This window comes from Rhagoletis zephyria, unplaced genomic scaffold (assembly GCF_001687245.7).
Source record: "Rhagoletis zephyria isolate East Lansing unplaced genomic scaffold, Rhagoletis_zephyria_1.1 Rzeph_scaffold_00208, whole genome shotgun sequence".
Taxonomy (NCBI): Eukaryota; Metazoa; Arthropoda; class Insecta; order Diptera; family Tephritidae; genus Rhagoletis; species Rhagoletis zephyria.
In genome coordinates, this window is record NW_016157292.1 from 279,439 (window position 1) to 301,529 (window position 22,091).

General features: G+C 34.3%; 1 protein-coding gene and 1 long non-coding RNA gene across 13 annotated transcripts in view; both read right to left on the reverse strand.

Moving 5' to 3' along the window:
- Meltrin (disintegrin and metalloproteinase domain-containing protein meltrin) overlaps positions 1–22,091 on the reverse strand; it is a 194,333-nt gene that overhangs the window by 106,533 nt on the left and 65,709 nt on the right. The gene's annotated exons all lie outside the window — the stretch shown is intronic.
- Positions 81–20,732, reverse strand: LOC108358118 (uncharacterized). The gene is made up of 3 exons (XR_001846711.1): positions 20,720–20,732; positions 18,185–18,186; positions 81–360 (listed from the first exon to the last, which is right to left on the reverse strand). It is a non-coding gene; the product is annotated as an uncharacterized LOC108358118 (long non-coding RNA).

Sequence of the window (22,091 nt, forward strand, 5' to 3'; positions counted from 1 at the left end):
TTTGTTGTTTTAACTAGTGTTGGGCAGTATCGAGTACTTTTGTGTATTTACTACTTTGGTATCGATACTTTTCAGCATCGGGTACTGTCGATACTTTTCAGCATCGAGTACTGAGTACTTTTGGAATCGATACTGCCCAACACTAGTTTTAACACACACAAATGTAGAGAAAACAAGTTGTATGCGCTCGTGTATCAGTTTTCAACAAACAAGCATAAAAATAAACGCAGATAAGCGCTGCCATGGTCACAAAAGCAAAGTTATCTTGCGACAATAGCTGTTTTCTATACTTTTGGGACCTAACTGACTAGGAAATAACAATTACAACCCAGGGACAAAAACCTTGTTACATAGTGTTATCTAAGAAGCATCGGGCTGACATTCCTTGAATCAGTGTTTACAAAATTTTAATCTTCTAAATGATTAAAAATTAACGATTAAAATGTTAATCGCAATTAACAATTAAAATTAATTAATCGCAATCACCGGTACGATTAATGATTAAATTTTTTTATTAGTAATCGTTGGTTGAGATTACGATTAATTAGTTTTAATAGTTAATTGCGATTAAGATTTTAATCGTTAATTTTTTAATCTAATTAAAAAGGAAATCAGAATAAATGGTCCAGTTCGTCCAGATTTGAAACCAAACCCCAGTTATAGTAAATACTTTGTGTTTACCGACATAAAATTTTTTTTAATTTTTTTCAGAGTTCCTCTGAAACAAATAAAACTTCTTTATGTTAATAGAAATTTGCTAAAACTTACAGTGGATATTTCTAAAACTTAGCGAACATCAGTCCAAGAGTATATAGTAAACCTGCACATGTACTTGCATAAGTATGTGCAAATACATAAATGTTCACAAGGTGAATTACTACTAACTACCAGGGTTGGCACCTCACGAAACCGATTGCGTAGCAAAAGAAATCGTACTAAAAAATATAGAATCGTACCAAAAGATAAGAATTGGTTATTTTTTTAAATTTATATGCATATTTAATGTTTTAAAACAAGACATAACAAATTTCAATAATATTTGTACTCTTTTAAGTATTGTATTATATTTGTTTCTTTTGCAGTTGCGTCTTCCAAATAGGTACCGAACTTATACAACTAAACAAGTGAAAATTTACTTTATTTGAGAATGTCGATAATTTGATTTCCACGGAATATTGCCTCCGTTGTGCCGCTTTTTATCTATGGCAAAGAATCCATCGTGGAACTAGTGCGACAAGCAGTCATTGTAAACTCTTTCCGCAACTTCGTATTCCTCTCGCACATTTAATCTTTCTGTCTGTTATGCGAAAATTTGACCGGTTGTGCATATTTATGTTGCAGATGTTTTTGGTCAGACGCTTCCTGCACAATTTGCAGTAAAAGTATACATTTAGATCTTGAACCCCATGGCCTGTTTACCCCATTTTTAAAGTTATAGCGATTTACAAATAGTTGCTGCCCATAAGTTTAATGAAATATAAAAAGCGTAGTAAAAAAAGGATAAAGCGTAGTCGGGTAACAAATTTTAAAATTTTTGAAAAATCGTAGCAAATTTACTACGATCGTAGCAAAGTGCCAACGTTGCCATCTACCACTGCATTCAGGGTCAGCAAAAAACCAACAACCAAACAAGCGGGAAATTATCGATTTTCGTTTATTCAGTAAGTAGAAATCAAAGCAAAAACAGAAAAAAATGCATACATATATATTTATGTACAAGCAAATAAAGTAGCGCGACAACGACTTACATGGAAATCAGCTAATAAAAATTTGGCTCAACTGTTCTCAATGCCATTTACGTGAACTGCGTGGAATTGTGTAGTGTGGTTTGTTTTATTTAGGTTACTATGTACGTTTGTTTGTTGTTTTTTTTTTTTGGTATTGTGAAACAAAAAAATTGGGTAGAAGTCTGCTACCATTTGGCAACACTTTCGACTGCAAACACACAAAAGACAGCGTGGCAGCAAACTCGTCGTCGCCACTGTCAACAGCGCACCATGGCTCACACAAAGGTTTTGCTAAAATTTTATTTTTCGTTTGAGTCTGAAGTTGTATGACTTGTACTTGGTCAAGCGACCAAAATATAAGAGTGTAACAGCGAACCCTCAAAGTGACAAATTAGCAAAAATAAAAATTAAAAGAAGGTGTGCATAAAAGGTATCTTTTTAAATGCGTTTTCCTGATGATTGGCGTTATATAGGAAGATTTTAAAAATTTTCTATGTATCAAATTTAGAGGAAATTGGTTTAGCGGTCACTGAGATACACACATTTTGCCATAAGTGGGTGGTGCGCGCCCATCTTCCAAAATTTTATTTACTTAAATCCAATTCTGGAAAAACGTTATTTTCTTTTAGTTTTGACTGATTTTATTTCGGTTGTAACTGAATTATCGCAGGTTTTAGATTTCTCAAAAATAACCGTTATATGGGAGGTGGGTGGAGTTGTTATCTGATTTCATTCATTTTCAATATCAACCTAACCTTAGATCAAAAGTAACCTAGGCACTAAGTAACGCTACGTTACTGTGATGCAATCAAAGCATAGATAGCAGAGCTTCCATTAAGGAGCAAGGATACTCAGATCGTAACCCGACGGCGCACAGTAGGCCGAAACGATATAAAATTCTCCTTTTGGAATTAACCATTTTTGGTGCTTTTTTATTATTTTAAGGTAAAAACATATACAGTGGTGCTCCAGTATAACGAATTATATAATGTCAGAACTGTTCGTTAAACGGAAAATTCGTACCTACATACATATATACGTATGTATGTATATACGCTTAGTAAAAAGATTGATTCATTCATTTATCAAAAATTCCATACATAGCTGCATATATAAAGAAAAAAACATAGACAAAGAGCTAGAGCTCCACACCAAAAATTTTAAAATTTTGAGGTGGTTTTATTTCGTGGAAAATAAGTCTGATATGCTCGATTGTTTTTGAGGACGGGAAATTTTGAGATTGAGTGCTTTTTGATGCTTCAACTTATTGTATTCAGATCATTTGATGCACTTCTCGAAGCAGTCGTAAAACAAATTGCAAAGCATTCGTAATATCGAGTTTTTCAAATTTCCAACATTCGTCAGACAACATTCGTTAGAGTCGACAATGCATTGAGAAAAAGTGTTTGTTATACCGAACATTCTTTTTATCGGCATTCGTTATACTGGAGCACCACTGTATTTTAAGGGAAAGTTATGTAAAAAGTGTAAACCCAATATTCAAGGTCAGTTGTAGGTCAAAAAGTAATATCTCATTTTTCAAACAAGAACTAGTAAAATTCTTTAAAAAATTGCTTAATAATAATTTTCATCCTTAACCTTACCTTTAACCTTAACCTCCACCTTAACTTTAAAGTTAACCTTAACCTTAACTTTAACCTTTGTCTTTATCTCAATCCCATTTCTAAACTCAATCTTAGTCTATACTACTTTGCAATTGATTTAAAAATGTAGTTCACAATACCATAAAAACTAAAACTCCAAACTTTGTATAAAAATTCGACTTCATTTTCATGAAACGTTTCAACTTTTTGATCCGATGTTTTAGAAATATTTCGGGTATGCAGTATTGTAGCTCCTTTTTGTTAAACAGAAATGGTGACTGTTTGGTATGAGTAACTTTAAATGAGAGGTGCAGGTTCGCTTTTATTTGCATGCCCGTGTTTATATGTACATATGTACATTCAAATGTTTTAAATTCCATTTTCCGGTTGCGAAGCAATTATTTGCTTTCGTATGCATCGATTACTTAGCCATTGTTATGAATATTACATAAGCACGTATGCAGCTGACATATGAATAAATAGCTAAAATGCCTTTGTTTAACTTAAAGCTAAATACTCGCTGGAAATTTGCACTAAGTAATATGTGTATGTATTTAAGTAATTATATGTATACCCGTTCAGATGACTCACTCGATTGTTATTGTCGGTGTTAACACGTGCTTGGTTGTTAAAGTTTATTTAGCCACTCATGTATACATTCGTATGTACTATGTACAGTTGCTTACCTGCAATGAACGAAAAAGAACAAGTTAAATAAAAATTATAAAAAGTTATAAATTAAAGTAATTTTTTTTTGACGACCAAAGGAGAGAGAAAAAAATAAACCATATCGTCTTTGTTTCAAACAAAAACACATATGATTTTGCACCACAAAAGCTTTTGTTTACTTTGAACAGATTAATTTTTGGAGATTTTTTCGTTTAAACACGATTTCCCTGTGCACTTCACGGATGCCTTTTCATAATTAAGAAAAACCGCAAATAAATATTTAAAATTATATGTATCGCCCAATGAGAGTTGGCAGCAACCAACTGTAGCAAGCATCTATGCGCACTCAGCTAAACACAACTCAGTACAACATTTACATAAAGGCCAAATCACACGATTGGTGTATTTGTACAGATTTGCACATTACAATCGAAATCCAAACAAGACGCTATTTGAAAAAACCATGTTACTTTTTTCTTAGTGGAGTTAGACTGTAGAACCTTGCCGCCCCCTTGCGAATAAAAATATACATACATATATCTTTGTATTATTCGCTATACAATGTATAGCTTACAATAATACTATATTTTACGACACCTTGCGGAACACCTAAGCGTTTTTTATTTCAAGGAATTCAACCACTCAAATGTGGGCTTTGAATGCTGCGCACTTAGAAAAGAAGAATAATTTGCTTTGTAATATATATTTTTTTTATATTCAAGAATTAAACTACATATATATCTACTTAATTTCTTATAAGCATACTCATATCTATAAAAAACGACTACTTAATAACAACTCCAACAGCCGCTGTGATTTAGCGGTTAGCAGTGCGCGCTACCATTGCGCAGGGCCTGGGTTTGAGCCCAGTTTCCGTCCAACAACAAAATAACAAGCAAACAACTGTTTTCTAATAGCGGTAGCCGTTTGCAAGGCAATGGAAAATCTCCTAGTGTATTTCGGCCGGGAATAACAACTTCTCATAAAAATAAAATCGCCGTTCGCAGTCGGCGTAAAACTGTAGGTTGCTCCTCTTTGTGTGACAACATAAAAGCGCACGCCAAAAATCGGAGAAGAAGTTCGGCCAAACACTAACATATTGTTGAAGCGCCAATCTATTATTATTATTAATTTAAACGCATGTGCACTTGTAGCCAGCTGTGTTCATATTTCACTATCAAACATTTACATACAAACATACATACATATGAATTTACGTATACAAATAATTAGCTGCGAAAATGTCCATGTGTACATGCAAATATAATTTAACACCAACTCTCATTCATAAATCGCAGAGGTTCAAGGTGCTGCAATTGCCTTCAAGCACTTTTCAGCCGCCCATAGCAAAGGTAACCCAAACATTTACATACATATCGTCGTTTAAAGTGCAAAACCGCGTATCAGCAAAATGCAAAACCGCGTATGTGAGGTTGCATAAATTATTTTATAGAGAGTAAAACCAGTCATATTTCAAAATGGTTCTCTTTTTTATAAAGCAATCGCATTTCTGGCTAGTATATTTCAATACGAATGGATAAGACTTGAGCCAAGAGCTTGTGTGAGCCAATCCAAATTTTGGCAAAAAATTTCAGTTACGCGGTTCTGCAGAACGACGATACGCGGTGGTTTTGTACTTTAAACAACGATTCGATTCGATTACTCGAGCAAGTTGGTTAACCAGTTGGTCGGTTAATAAATTACTCGAGTAATCAAGCTTTTGATTACTCAAAACGATTAATCGAGTTAGTTAAAATATGATTACTCAAAAAATTAGTTTTGCTCGTTGAAAGAGTTTGCTTTGTAAAATGCTTAACTTCTTTGTTACAATTTCTGCGTTTCTTTATATATTCCGGATAATCCCATTTCCCAGCCGGAATAAACAGAATGCGTTTGAAATATACGTTAACTTATTATCAGGAACGTTCTAAAGAATAATTAAACAAAAAAGTTTATTCCAAACGTTCAGAATGAATAAAGAAATGCAGCCAATGTGTATGTACGTATATGAAAAATTAATTTCATTTCAGTTTCTTTGATAACAGTAACGCTGTTTTCAAAGTATCAAGTATCAATTTATTGTATGTAAAGATTACTTTGAAATGTTGATTACTCATTTTATTCATAATGTGGATTAATCATAAAAAAATTACTTAAATACTTTCGTTTCTGGTTAATCAAAACTTTGATTACTCGAGTAACAGAACATTTGATTAATCATATTTCCAATTAATGGAATAATTTACTTTATGATTAATTAAAATTTTGGATAATCAATTAATCACACAGCCCTAAAATTACACGTTCGTCAGAAAAACTATTTCTTAGCACATGCTAATCATATGGGCAGGAAGATTTTGCCTTAGGTTTCGTCAACAAATTATAACAAAATTTTGCCCCAGCTTTTGCTGAAAGATAAAGAAAAGCTCTCTGTACATTTTGAGTGCATAATTTTAAAAATGTTAAATGTGGAGTTGTGTCCCTTTTGAACATCGTGTGCGATATATATGAATAGCAATTAAAGTAACAAGTTTTCAGCGCATCGCCTATTTATGAGTGCATTAATATCAATGTGAGTAAAAATATACATACATACATACATACATGCATACATACTTACATACACACATATGTATGTAGGTGGCATTCGAGTATGAATGGAAATCGATACTCAATTTGTTGTCTGTGGGGAACCGCAAAGTACACAGATAAGCAGCTGACAAATAAGTAGTTAGGGGAACAAAAATCACATCAGCTAATCGTCGGTGGAATGCAACCTGCACATGGAAACCTGATAGGACAAGAGGTGTTAGACAAGTGTTTTCGTGTGAAGTGCAGACAAAAGGAATTTGGCTTTAGAAAAAATGCTTATTGTTAGACGGAAAATATAGTTAATAGAAATTTCATTAATAAATGTATTGGTCCGTATGAATAAAAATAAGCAATTGCTTTTTCTTAAAATTTCAGATCTTTTACTCGATTTGTTCAAACAACTCAGATTACGCTATGACGACCCCTTTTGCGACATGCCTAAACCGACTCCAATCGGGACCAAAATTTATATGTCTGATCTTCGACTATGGTAGTATCGATTTTAGGTATTAGATGAAAAAAAATAGTTTTAATTTTTTGAGTCTCTATAGAGGAATCTGAACTTTGACCCCCATGCGACACGCTTTAGCCGTGTCCACTTGGGACCAAAATTTATACGTGATATCTAGACCACGGTATTGCCGTTTGAGGGGGTGCGCTTGAACAAATCGTTCAATTGTTTTTTAAGGACCACCCTAATGTATACACTTAATCATAAAAGTGCTGTTAGACGTGACAGTGCAAGCGCTTTTTGGCCGCATTTTGCTGTCAAAAAGCGAAATGGAAAGTCTACATTCTCGTGTAAACAGCCAGAAAGTGCTTTTTCACATTTGCAGTAATCACTTTCGGAAATAAAAATTGCAATGTGTAACTGCAACTGAAATTACGCAAATCGCTTTCGGGAAATGATTTCCCTAGTGCTGCACTAGAAATTTTCATTTTTGCTGCAAGTGTTGTCAAGCCAATCTAGTGTTGCCGTGTGACGTGAAAAATGTTACATTACCTGTAAAAAAAATCACTGTAATTAATTTATTCTTCTGATATGAAGTATGTATTCAAAACTAATGCCTAAGGTAATTTGATGCTGTTTTTTGTGTATTTTAGCGTTTTCATAAAATTTTTCTGGTCATTATTTGGCTATAATCATAAAAATTCTGTTCAAAGTGGAAATTTCTGCATTCACCGTCTAAACAGGCCAAAGTAGCATCGGTGTGTTCGACTTTCGTAAATAAAACTATTTTCCAAAGCCACTTTAGTTGTAAGGTGTAGCCGCTTCTGCAATCACTTTTGGAAATTCTTCAGTTTGACAGACTTGCACTTGCCTCATCTAACAGCCACTTAATGTATATGTATGTATTTACTTAAGTACATGAGTATCATATCTTATCTTTTCAAATCTACTATTATTTCCACCGTTTATCTACTTGTGCCAAAAAACGCTTGCTCCATCAATGACAATGACACAGTTTATCTTATAGTATTCCGCATACACAGACATTTCTCCTTATTTGTATTTGTTCTATCTGTATACAAATGTATGCACAGATCTGTATGTACTACGTATGTACGTTAGGCCGGGTCCCTAGGCTAAAAAAACATTTTTTAATTAATTAACTTTTAAAATGTTTAAGCTTACTTTAACAGGATTTTAGCGTCTATAAAAAGGTTCGTTCTTGACACAAATGAGCGATCCCCTAAACTTGACTAAGGGCAGGCTGAATGTGATATTGGATGACAGGTAACAAGATCAGCGGAAATAAGGTCAATTGAAACTATATTGCATACCGCTGCGAAATAAAGTCAATTTACATTACTACCTTTTCAAAAGCGATACAAAAACCCTTAACATTATTGCTCTTTCAAACATTAAATTTGCGTAGCTTCACGGCGGACCGCGTCCGCACGCTATGTGGCAATATCAAATATAAAGGCAACCCACCTTATTTGGCATACACTTAACACTTAACCTTGCGCGTTATTTTTTTTTTCCTTTTACTAGCCGTTGAACTGATCCGAAATCCCTGTTCAACGATTAAAAAACCGCTCTGACGAACCAATCCAAAAGTACAAAAAGGGTTCGAACCGCTGAACCGAACCGAACAATATTTTCATCCGGTTCACGTCCCAGGTTTAAAAGCTATTTAAGCCCTCTTTCATTTGATACCAAATTTGTTTAATTTGGATAAGTCGTCTGTTTATTATCCGGAAAGAACTTTTATTTCGGACTTAAACAATATCTGACCAAGTTTAACTGTTGAAAAAAAATAACTGCTAATTTCGGCCCTAGTTCCGTCGGGTTTGGTCAGTATACATATTTATAGAGTAGCGTATGTGTTTATGAGTCTTAAAGATGCAATGAGGGCTATCTCTCGAGCAATTATGTCAAGCGGGGCACATCGAGGATCGCATTCAGAGCTTCAGTAGATCAAGAGCTCATTTGTGCCCTTAAGAATTGTTTAAGGGCTGTTAACTTATTAAGTTTAGACCACCAGACTAGGGCTGCGTGGAGCAAAATCAGACGAACAGTGGTCGTTTGGATTCAGTGCATTACCCTAGGTAAGAAGCCCCATAATACACCAATCAGTTCTCTACGGGTTAAGGGCGCCATGGTGGCTTTTTTGATACGTTTCCGTTGCGTTGTCATTTTAGAGCAGCTTACTGTCAAGAATTGGCAGTACGTTTACATTCCAGGGTCGAACCATTGAATTTAGAGAGTATACTGTCTAGTTAAAAGTTTTAGCTGGGTTCACATCAAGACTACAGTTTTTGGTTCAACTAACTATTGAAAAAAGGGATGGAATAAATTAGGTAAATATCATCTTAAAGGTATAATCGCATATAATACTTAAAAAAATTGCAACGATGCGTAATACCATTCTGACAGTTTTTAGTACGCATCAAGGACAAAAATTCATATGATGTCAAAATCTTCTCCAAGTAAGCATCTAAACTAAGGCGAACAACACGGTTTACCAAAACTAAGTCGTATTTTACCTCAAAAACGGGGCCTACCTCATCTTATAGATTTCTTATGGATTTTTTATGCTGATTTGAAGTACATTTCCAAAATTTTTCTAGCACGTCCAGTTTTTGAGAAAAAACTGTTTAAGTGTCGAAAAATGGCACAAATGGCAAATGTCAACAATTTTTTTTTTATTGAATTAGGACGTAATTTTCTGGAGGAAAAAAACCTCGTATTAATGTATTTTGTCTCTTAACACTTTCCGTGTTCAGGAATGCAATCCTCAAACAATTTTTTTGTAGAGGTTTTATTTCCTATCATACCACTTTTACATAGTTGCTACGTCCTGGTGGAATCGTTGTTATTGTTCGCCATGTTCTGCGCTAGTGTTTTTTTTCAAAGTTTTTTTTTGTATAATTTTTCACCCCTTTCCACTCTATACTTCGACATGAGGTAGAACCCAGCAGATATTTTTAATAATTTTTTGAAGTTTGCCATTTTTTCGACACTTTTAACAGTTTTTTCCCCAATAACTGGACGTGCCAGAAAAATGCACTTCAAATCAGCATCAAAAAATCTGTAAGATAAGGTGGGCCCCGTTTTTGAGATAAAATACTACCAAATGTTGTTGAACCCGTCAATTAGAAACTTACTGTTGTGACCCAGTATAGTGTACAAGTATATATTACATAAGTATAAATGACTTGCAAATTTAAGTACTTATTTGCAATAACAAAGAAAATCCCACCCGATAAATGTGCTTTTGAAATTTGACACTTTGCCAAGGTCGTTGGTAATTTGGTGTTTCATAGTAGCAACGAAAAAAAAAATACAAAAAACTAAAATTTAATAATGCAGAAGCAAAATTTGGGCTTTTTAAAGCGAAAATAAATACATTTATATCAGAGAAAAAAAATGTAAGAAAATAATTTGAGCGTTTCATGGAGTTTAGCAAAAAAACAAGATTATGGAACAAATAATTAGTAATTGTATATATAAGCCTTATAGGGAAACTCACTTGCTTGAATTGCCAAAAATGTACTTAACCACAAAAAATAAATTGAAATTATCGGAGAACGTACCGAGTGGCTATTCCAGAAACAAGCGAGCAAGCAAATTTGGTAAACTAAATATGTATGTAACTTTAGTATTCAGAGCACGAAAACCCGCTTATATTTGCTTTTTATATTTTAGGTATTCATTAAACCCAAATTAAAACTTACATATTACACATTTATAAAGTCCCAAGTTTATCCTTAAAAAATATGAAAAAACAAGTAAGAAAGTCTAAGTTCGGGCAGAGCCGAACATTAAATACCCGGCGCAAGTATTAAATACATGTTTTTCCCCTTTCCGAAAGCTACCCCTACATGGAAAGCCGGGGTGTATCAATTTTGAGTAAATTAGCGTCTTTAAATTTCGAAATATTGCAGTTTCAAGCATTTCTGAAATTTACCGTTATATGAAAAGCGGCCGTAATTTTAGTCCGATTTCAATAATTTTCAANTTAGCTTTAATATTTACTGATTTATCGAGGATTTCGTATTTCTCTAAATTACCCTTAAATGGAATGTGGGCGTGGTTATTGTCGGATTTTAAAAATTTAGCCATTTGGTATGCTGTACCAAGGCGAACAACTGTGCGAAGTTTGAAAGAAATCGGTGCAGCGGTTGCCAAGATATACACATATAACTATAAGTGGGCGTGGCTACGCCCATTTTTCAAAAATTTATAATATTCTTATTTTTCGTCTAAAAGTTATTGTAAATATCAATTTTGAGTGATTAATCTTCAGTAGTTACTAAAATATCGCAATTTTCGTGTTTCTGAAAATTACCGTTATATGGGAGGTAGGCGTGGTTATTGTCCGATTTTGCCCATTTTCAATACCATCCGTCCTACGCCTGAAAGAAGTACACGTACCAAGTTTCGTTAAGATATCTTAATTTTTACTCGAGTTATCGTGTGCACAGACGGACGGACAGACGGACGGACGGACGGACGGACGGACAGACAGTCACCGCTTAATCGATTTCTCTTTTCATTCTGATCATTTATGTATACATTTGTCTATATCTATCTCGATTCGTTTTGCCTGTTACAAACAACCGTTATGTGAACAAAGTTATAATACCCTTGTGCACATGTGCGCTCGGGTATAATAATACAGACCCAAGCAGAGCAATAAATATTTTCTCCGAATCTTTTGACGTGCTGTATCTGAACCTGAGATATAATTAGCTTAAGCACGTCAGGTTTTCGAGGTATGTACTCTAAAGTTAAAGTGCAAAAGTATGTTTTATTTCTACATTTGAGATCATTTCACACCAAGGAATACTTTCTTCCGATAGATCGTCATTGTATGCAAAAGTACTATTCCCTTCTGGTTAGAAAATCTTGTGTAGTACACATGGGCTTAGCTAGGTAGGGGCGCTAATATTTATGCCATTTTTTTTTAATGCTGAAAAAAAATCGTTTTTTAATTTTATCATTTTATTGAACGCGTCTTGGTGGAAATCGAGATGTTTTTTCTTATTTGACCGAAGACTTCTGGTAAACGCATGATTACGTTTTTCTGAGAACTGACTGTTATATGTTTCTCTAACTTGTCTTGGGTTAAGTTCAGATTGAAAGACCCAAACAGTCGAGTTTCCGACCCATAGCTCGTCGCCTGTGTAGATATTTGACGCACCTTGATGGAATTTTCTGAGCATTTCTTGTTTGTCCTTTGGAGTAATTGTCAAATTATGTTGAATCCGACGTGAATAATTTTTTACGGCGTGAAGCAAGTTTTTTTTTATGCAATACCGCATGTATGCAATTCATAACAACACCTAAGTATGCCTGAGTCTGAAATATATCCATTACGTTATCATTTCACGGACACCACTGATATCTTCTGGAGTAACAGCTGATTTGGATTATTTTCGCGATGTCCGTTTGCATGCTGCTTTATTACCAAAAGTCAGCAATTTGATGCGCTCTTGTTTTGATAATTCACTTCGAAAGTCGTAAAACATTTCGTTTCAATTCCAATTTTTCGCTGAGAGACAATTTTAAAGTCGCGCTAAATAATCTAGATAGAGTACGAAAAACGTTTCAAGTAAAAAATGTTCCAATTAGTCAAACTCATCGATGGTATTTGCCAAGTGGCGAAAATTATGGAACATAGGGATCCCAATGTTTTTGAGGTCCCGAAAATCTTGTGCTGGTAGAAGTTCAAATATTTTGTAATCGATGGGATTGGGGTCATTATCTACAAATGGTTTATGACTACCTTTTGACAGTTCAGCCTAAAAGTGTTGAGGCCGAAATATGTTGTGTATGTAAAAACTTCAGGTCAAGATTAGAAAAAAATTTCTAGTAAATTGCGAAAAAAAAATGGCAAAAAAAATTCACCTTTTCGAAAGGATGCATTTTTAATTTATCTAGCCTCCTGTATCAAAATATCGTCGTTTAAAGTACAAAACCGCGTATGTTAGGTTACATAAATTATTTTCTAGAGAGTTAAAACACTCATATTTCAAAATAGTTCTCTTTTTTATAAAGCAATCACATTTCTGGCTAGTATATTTCAGGACGAATGGATAAGGATTGAGCCAAGAGCTTGTGTGAGCAAATCCAATTTTGGACAGCCAATGTCAGTTATGCAACTTTTCACTCTAAGCTAGCGATATGTGAGTTTAACAATCAGTCTATCGTAAATTTTAAATAGTTTTATTTCATGGTATTCGTTCAGATATTGTATATTTGCCCATATTCGTAAAATGTGCCTCAACGTGAGTCGCGGGATTACTTAAAAAATATCCCGAAATGCCGGGATCACAATTTACCTCATATTTTGGCATCCCTAATGGAACACCTTTTGTAAAGAACTTCATCATATCCAGCTCTCAATACAATGACAGCGTTATTCTAGCTAAGATAGTTGCAAGCCTTTTGTAAGGCAATTGAAAGACAGTAGACGAGATAGTTCGTTTATTCTGGCACGAAATTCTTACAAAAACAGCTCCGTTTGCCAACTTTCAGAGTGAATAGCTATTTTGGCCATAGCACTTAGGCATGTACCCAATGGAGATATATGTAGTAGGTATGTATCTATGCAAATCATTTTGCTGTAGAGTGAGCAAAGCACTGACATACCAATAATACCTCGAGCAGCGGAATTTTTTCCCCTTTTAATTTACTTAAAAAAAATATGTGTGTAAATGAAAAACATTTATGTTCATTTAATTTTTAGAAACTTATCTAGTTTTATTTTTATATTTTATGGTTTTTAATAGAGAACTATTTGTGAAAAGTAAATTTTACGTCGCAATAACAAAAATTTTTTTAATTTCAAACAATTTTTAGGAACTTGTTTTATTTTTTAATTTTGAATCTAATTTTTTTTATGTATAATTACTTTTTATTATATTTAAGTTTTTATAAAGGCGAATCTATACAAGGCGGTGCTACTGCCGAAGTTAAATTTTCGTTTCGGTTATACTCATTGTCTATACGATGCGTTGTTGTAATATGGAATTCGCCTTGTTTACAACAAATACATCAATTGTTGTAAACAAGGCGAATTCATTTTACAACAAACACATCATTTTGACATTAAGACGTACCTCGGCGAAAATCTAAATTCGCCATCAACACCACCTTGTATTAATTCGCCTTGGCTAACACCATCTTGTATAGATTCGCCTTGGTTTTAATTGTCTAAAAAAAATCTTTAAATTCAATTTTTAGAAAATGCACTTCTAAAAGGCAAACGCTAAAACCTGGGTTATGCAAGACGTAGACTTGCCTTGACTTACCTAGAAACTTAGGAACGATTACTCAGCGTGTCACCTATTACCTTTACTCTTTGTTTTGACTCTCAGCACTTGTATTTGTATCTACACGTAAAATAGTAAACGTTGGATTTGTTTTTACACTAAAATGGATACAAAATTACTATTAAAATAAATTGTTTTTATTTTATTTTCTGTCTTTATTTGAAAGTTTGTTTTTCGATTTCCAGTTGAATTACATTTATACAAAAAATTTTATTTGTGTGGCGAATGGATTTCATAAAAAATGAAATAGCGGCATGATTCTCTCACGGCTCTCTTTATACTTAGAAATTTAACTTAGTAATCAAAAATCTATAGTTCTCCATGTTTCTAAGTGAAGTTAGTTTTTTTTTGTTTTTTTTTTTTGGTAACTTCATGCACGCGCTGCTCATTTGCCAGATATACAGTTTTCATGTCAAGTTAAGTCTAAGGCTTGCTTAACTGAGCTTTAAGATCTTATCGTTTGAATTAGTCTTTCGAAAGACACAAAAGAGCTTTTAAGATAATTGCTAGATTTGCCCTGTAAAAATAATTTTAAAGAAGAAGAAATGCCAAAACCCCATAGCCGATATTGTACGGAAACAGAAGAGAAAAGCAATGAGTAATACAAATAGATCACTTATCTCCCGTTTCCTCAATATTATTGTTATACACAAACGCAAAAACAACAACGATTCAATGTGCCTCTTTCAGGCAACTTCAGCAAGTAACTAGTAATTCTTCATTTAATCTCCACGCAGCGCAAATAAATGGCAGTGCGCCATATTTGGCAAAACATCATTAACCTGAAATTCTGCGGTTTTATACGCTTTTGGGTAAACCTTCCGGTTTGACAATTCAAGCCAAATATAAAACAAAAAACCATACAAGTTGTGCTGACATTACAGCGCCGCGAATTAGAGTGCATTGCACTCGCGCTTAAAAAAAAAAAAAGACGACTTCGCAACAAAGGCTGAAAATCCAGACACTGGAAACAGCTGCTTCATCAACGTTCGTGTAGTGTTGCAGTGTAATAGTTGCAGGATTTTCTGCAGTGCTTTTAAAAAAGGTGGGCATTTATAAAAAGAAACATACAAATTTTTTATTAGCAATTATTAACACCGTTGGCCAATTTAACTTTACCGTAAACGGAACTTGGTTAAAAATAATAGCCTAATGCTGGGTAGGCAATTAAAAACTGAATAGTTGTGAAAGCAAATGGAATGACTGACGTACATAAATGAAATTAGGAACACGTACGAACGTGGAGTTAGGTGTAAATTTAACAACAGGTGAAAAATTTGGCAAATGCACAGAGAAAAATATGTACAACTTATGATTTTCTGTTATTCAATTTATTAGATATATTATTTTTTGTTATTTTTCATCTATTTTTTATTTTAATAACATCTCTATTCCTTCTTCACTTCCAGAAGGCGTCAAGGGCGCTCAAACCAATTGACATACGGGTGTGAATTCGCTTACAAACAGCTATGTATGTACATATATTCATATGTGCTTTATGGATGTACGTACAGATGTATGTATATACTCACAATGGAAAGAGATTCAAGTTCTATTCCTGGTATTTTGTATTTTCCTGAGAAAATTCACACAGAGTTCAAACACAACAAATTTTCTAAATTTTTGACTCTTATGGGAAATTATTTTAATCTAGAAGTTACGAATAGTTATTAATAATTAAAACATACAACAAACACTCGAAACAATGCGTTGACATGGGAATAGATTTTTACCAGAAGCCACATATGTATACGTATACATACATACATACACAATCGGACATACTGGTATGTTTGTGAACACAGAGCAGGAAGTTGCATAAGGAGTAAGACAAATATTTAAACGACAGACATTTTTCTGTTAATAAGTGAAGCCTGTGAGAAAGCCAACAAAACGGGGCTGTAAGAACTAAGAGCATACATAGTAGTGCGAGAACTTATTTTATACTAAAAAATATGTTTTTCATGTTACACACATACGTATGTACGTCCTACGTACTATGTATTGTAATATTGCGCTAGTAATTATCCGACAGTCGCGTTTTAATTAGCACTCAAGTAACGAATTTAATTAACAAAATGTCTGCAGCATCGATACTAATTACACAAGCTCCATATTTATTTGTATGTAGCAATTGTAAAAATTGTAATTGTAAAAGTTACTTGGTGAGTTTTATTTTTCAATTACAAAATAAATCTTAAGGGCTGAAGCTTTATTTGTTTGGTTGGTGCACTGAGTTCTAGTGTGTAAAAGAAAAATAAACCTAACAACATTACTTAATTTTTGACTGAAAAACAATACTCACCAGGTACGTTTTATTTCTTGAACGAAAAATAAAACTTATCAGATAACAATTATTTTGTGGACAAAAATAACGCTCCGCAAATAACAATTACTTTCTGTGCGTAAAATAAAAATTATTAAATAAAGGTTTATAGCTTATACCCCTTGATCTTTGAACAACGATCAAATTTATATAATATATCATATCTTCTGGAAGCTGTCTTAATAATGATTTTTTAGATACAATTTTGAGTCAATAACAGTTATTTTCGGGCACTTCTGATTTTTAGGATGACATTATAAAAGTCTTCAATAACTGTTTTCTAAGACATATAAGTAATATACAAATCAAAAATATCCGTTATTTGCAGATAATTTAGATAAAAATTAAAAACAATTGTTATTTTGGACTTATAAAATAAAAGTCGCAAATAATTGTTATTTAAAGGGTAATTAAATAAAGGTCAACAAACAATTGTTAAAGTGCGATTTTCATAATAAAATTTGTGACTGTTACGGTCCCTGTTCAAAACAACTGACCCAGAATGCACAATCTCAGTCTGGCGAAGGCTGTTCAACTGCAGAAAAAATGCTCGATACTATACTTATTCTGCCCGAAAGATGTACACAGTGGATCTCTGATGATACATATGGTGATCATAGCTATGTCATTCCTATTAATTTTGCTCCACAACGGTCTTATAAGGGTTCAGGGCTTCTCACTCTTTATTTGAGATGGAATTTTGCCACCACAAATTTTAGCTGGAAATGCTTTGCTGTTTTGTTGCTCTCAGTATTGCACCAACGGTCCTCATGAGATCTCAGTTGGACCTGACAGTTCCTGTTATATTTTGTCCTATAAGGGGCTCCGGCTCACTTGCAGACACCAAAGAACTGCAGTTTGCTTATTCGTCAATATCACAATATCCGGGTACCTACATGACTTCAATATTATTCCAGTATAGAACTAAGTTTAACCTCAACTGACATCTTTGGCCAATTCTCAATTCGTCAATTATCCAGTCTGCTGTACAGTTTTGCAAAGACTTACGCTTGAAAGACAATTGTTCATTCCTAAATTTTCAATCATACGAGTGTCTATGTATTAAAAACTCATGCTAGCAGCCGAATGAAAATCTACAGAAACCTTACTAGGAGCCAAGCACCGTACCACTACGTACCGCGGTTCTCTTTCCTTCTCATGAAAACGTACATATCGCATACATATCGACACAACTTCTTCTCACCCTAATGGTGCAATGATGTCCCTCAACTAAATGTATCAACAACTTAATGTGCCCACAAGTGTAATGCAATTACGTAGAGTGCTGTAGGTAACGTTAGACAATGTGGCACGCAGCATGTTGCAAAGGAAATGCAATAAATTACAAAATGAAATAAAACCGTTATCAACCGCAATAATCTGCAAATATGAAAATAGTGGAGTATATGGACAGAAAAGCATGCGATGGACAGGAATGACCGACACAAAGTTGCAGCAACTTGCATCAAACAAATTACAACTAGGCAATGTAATACGAGTAATAGGTGTAGTAAATAATAGCACATGAAGATTTACAAGCAAATTAGCATAGAGGCTGTGGGTTCTAAGTAAGTACATACATATGTATGTATGTGAGAGCAACTAAATAACAAGAAGCTGTGAATTGGAGTTCATCTAATTGAAATTGAAGCTACTTAAATGCCTCAAGCAACAGACAATTGAGACGCAGGAAATAGAAATTGCAAGCAAGTGACTAATAAAAGTGTAGTAAAGTTGAATTGGACAGACATATGTAAATACATACGTATGTATGTAAGTGCCATACGTCTACACATACATATTATGTACATGTTTCCAACTGCTAGTAGAACAAATGGCAAATTAAGAGGGCGCAGTGAATGTACAACAAATTTAGAAGAGCCCTGCAGGAAAAACGCGGACTAGTGAATAAAATTTCTGGTTCCGTACTAGATCTTTATCGCCAAATACGAACCAGTCCAATAGTAACTAGATCCCCACTAGTCCAAAACCAGGGAAATATGGTGCTTTTAAAAAACTATTTTATTTCCCTTTTTCCATTAGGAATCTATTTTTAAAGTGACGAATGAATAACTGGTTCGGAACTATAGAAAAAGGGATGCAGCGGGTGGCTTGTTTTCTTTACATAGATATGTATGCATTTGGCAGATTTTTCGCTCAAATACGATTTCATTTTGCATTTCGAAAATGCTTCTTCTTAGCTTGGTAATATAAAACAAAAAATCGTGGGATCTTCTGGAATATAGCCAATAACAGCAATCACCTCTGCTAACTCAGCTACAGCCAAAAGTATGTAAACGTACATACATCACCATGTTAAATTCGCCAGTTGTTTGCATGGGGTAACCCCCCATAGGGCCTTTGCGGCCTCCGATTTTACTCTTCGCAGAGCTGCCCGTTTAGCCTAACCTAACCTAACCTTGCACTGCAAAAGAGATTTATCGCGAACCAGTACTGGATATAAATGTACTAGAAGCGCACCAGCCCAGAAATAGAGATTTTCCGTACATGGAAACCAAACGCAAGGGTATTCATACATGCATAGGTACGTACATATGTATGTATATATATGTATGAATTGATCCTTTAAAAAGCGGTGAAATTTGAAACTCCATTATTATTTTACAAAAAAAGGAAAATTAAATAAATATGTAAAGAAACAGCATAAATAAATAAGTGAAAAGAAAGCTTGGACACACACGTAGTGCCGCTTATAGTGGAAAGTGGTTAGCGCTATCAAAGGATCTCGGCTTCTATAGAGTTATTCATCACACAGGGTTGGTGAGACATATGCACGCACATATACGTGTCAGTGGCTCTACCTTTTTTAACTTTTATTACATAACACATTTCTAGATGTTTTATTAGATTTGTTGCGTGCCTGTACACATTCGTGCGTTCATTTATTCTTGTCTCAGCGTGAATTACTCATAAATTTAGTTGATATTTTTTCTAACCTCGCCATGATGTAATTTAGGCTTACACGCCACATCTAAAATAAAGAGAGAATAAAAAGCCATGGCCTGCAAACATAAATTTCATTTTTAAGGAGGATGGTACACTTACTTATAATCACTATAAAATGCTCTGACATAGCGTATGAATAAATGCATTACTTGAAGCAACATTGAGAAGGACAGTAAATAGTTACTATTTTTCAATTTTCATATTTGTATTATATTGAGGCAATGGCCTAAACAATTAGTTGAAATTTTGTATAGTTCCAGAATTCTAGGCTGTAGTAGTCCTCAACAGAACGAACAAAAAGATATGCCGGACACCGAGGCTAGGTAAGGCATCAATTATTTGTTTAGGAAACCGATTATAGAGCTAAAAGGGTAGATAAATCGAAAGGATTTAACCGCAAAATCTTTCTATCGAATACTGGATAGGCACAACAGACTTCGGGATTTTTGTTACGGATGATGTCCATGTCATCGGCATACGCCTGCAATTGCATGCTCTTATAAAATATTGTTCCTGAGCGGTTCAGTTCTGCAGCTCTTATTATCTTCTCCAACATCAGATTAAAGAAGTCACATGAAAGGGAGTCGCCCTGTCTGAAACCCCGTTTGGTGGCGAACGGCTCAGAGAGGTCTTTCCCAATTCTGACGGAGCTGGTGGTATTGCTCTACGACATTTTACACAGCCGTGTCAGTTTGGCGGCGATGCCAATTTCAGACATAGCGGCATATAGGCAACTCCTTTTAGTGCTGTCGAAAGCGGATTTTCTTGCGGGTCTTTTCCAAGATTTGGTATATTGTGAATACCTATACCTGGTCTATGGTGTATTTGCCAGATCTAAAACCGCACTGATAATGCCCAATCATCGCTGTTGACTGGATTAATTAGACTGATAGAAAGACTTCAAAAAATATGTAAACTGACAGGAATGGGCTTAAACATTTTTTCTTTAAAATTATGGGCGTCAAGGAGATATGAATTTTCGAAATTACACCAAAAAGCAAAAACGTAAAAAATTGCCACCATGCAAAACAATAGAAATAGGCAACAATCGTCCACTTCAATAAATTGGCGACTAGTAGATTTATTTTTATATTACCACAACCTCACAGCGGCAACCTCATTTTTTACATATCATTTAAGGAAGACGTTATAAAAAATTCCCAAAAACATAGTAAGCGCCAAATTGTTCCAAGTAATGATTGTTCAAATATCGCCTGTAGTAATAATAGCCGTCATCGATTCGCCACTTCTCGCTCGCTATGTTTGGGTTCCGGTCGCTTAAAGAAGAATTTTTCATGTGAAAGCAACAACAACGTTAGCTAGCACGGATAGACGATAGCGAGTTTGGTTGTACGTCATTGAGTTCGTTCGTTTCGCCACTCGCTAACTGTTGGCGAATCGATGACGGCTAATAAAATGCTTCGTACAGGCGAGTTGCCTTCGGCAGATGATAATGTTATTACCAGCAGTAAATATATTGCCGGGGGCTACATACATGTTTTCTTATTGCCGATAACGAAAATTGTATAGTGTAAGTGGGTTGTTTCGAACGAACAAAAAAAACTTTATTCACTAGTTCGAGCATAACTGAATAGATACATATGTACGTGGTAAACCCTCCAGGCTTTACATATGTACATATAACGAAATGTGAACGATTTTTTGCTAATAAGACTCAAGGTATACTCTATTTTATACGTCTGTTATAGATTAATTTATTTATTGGTTTCAGTTGTTTTCTACTTTTCATGTTTACCCCATAACAATCATTTTTCGCTAGTACACCGTGTACTGTATCGCATTTTTGTTTTCGTCCCTTTGCACCTGAACTCGTACTTATACTTTTTCCAACCTTCATTGATTTAGATTTTGTCAGACATTAATTTTTTTATAAGTGTTATTGTACAATTTATAAAGGCAAACGAAAGGCAACCCTCTGATTGTAATTTATTGGTGCATTATTTATGTATGTTTTTAATGATGCTGCATCTGTTTTGATGTAATAGGCCCTTAGGTATTCGCATTTTGTTGTAGTTTTGTATTGCCTCTTTTTTAAGGGCCTTGTTATGTTTACAATTTAGGATTCGACGAAGATTCTCAAACAAAATCAAATGAAAATAAATTTTGATAATTAACAACGGACAGCGTCTTCAGCAAATGTATACAATGTGAGTAGAAATTAAAAGAAAGAATAAATACATACATATGTACATATAAGTATAAAGAAATTAATAAATGTCATAGACTTTGTGGGCCATAACTGATGAATGTCCCAGTTGGGGACACATTTATTTTCGATTTCTGAGTGGCAGTTCGATTTTTTTTCGTACTCTACTTATAAAATTCGTTATTTTCATACGAGAGGGAGCGATCGGCGACTCAATGAGAAGCGTTATATAGGAAGCAATCGGGCTATAA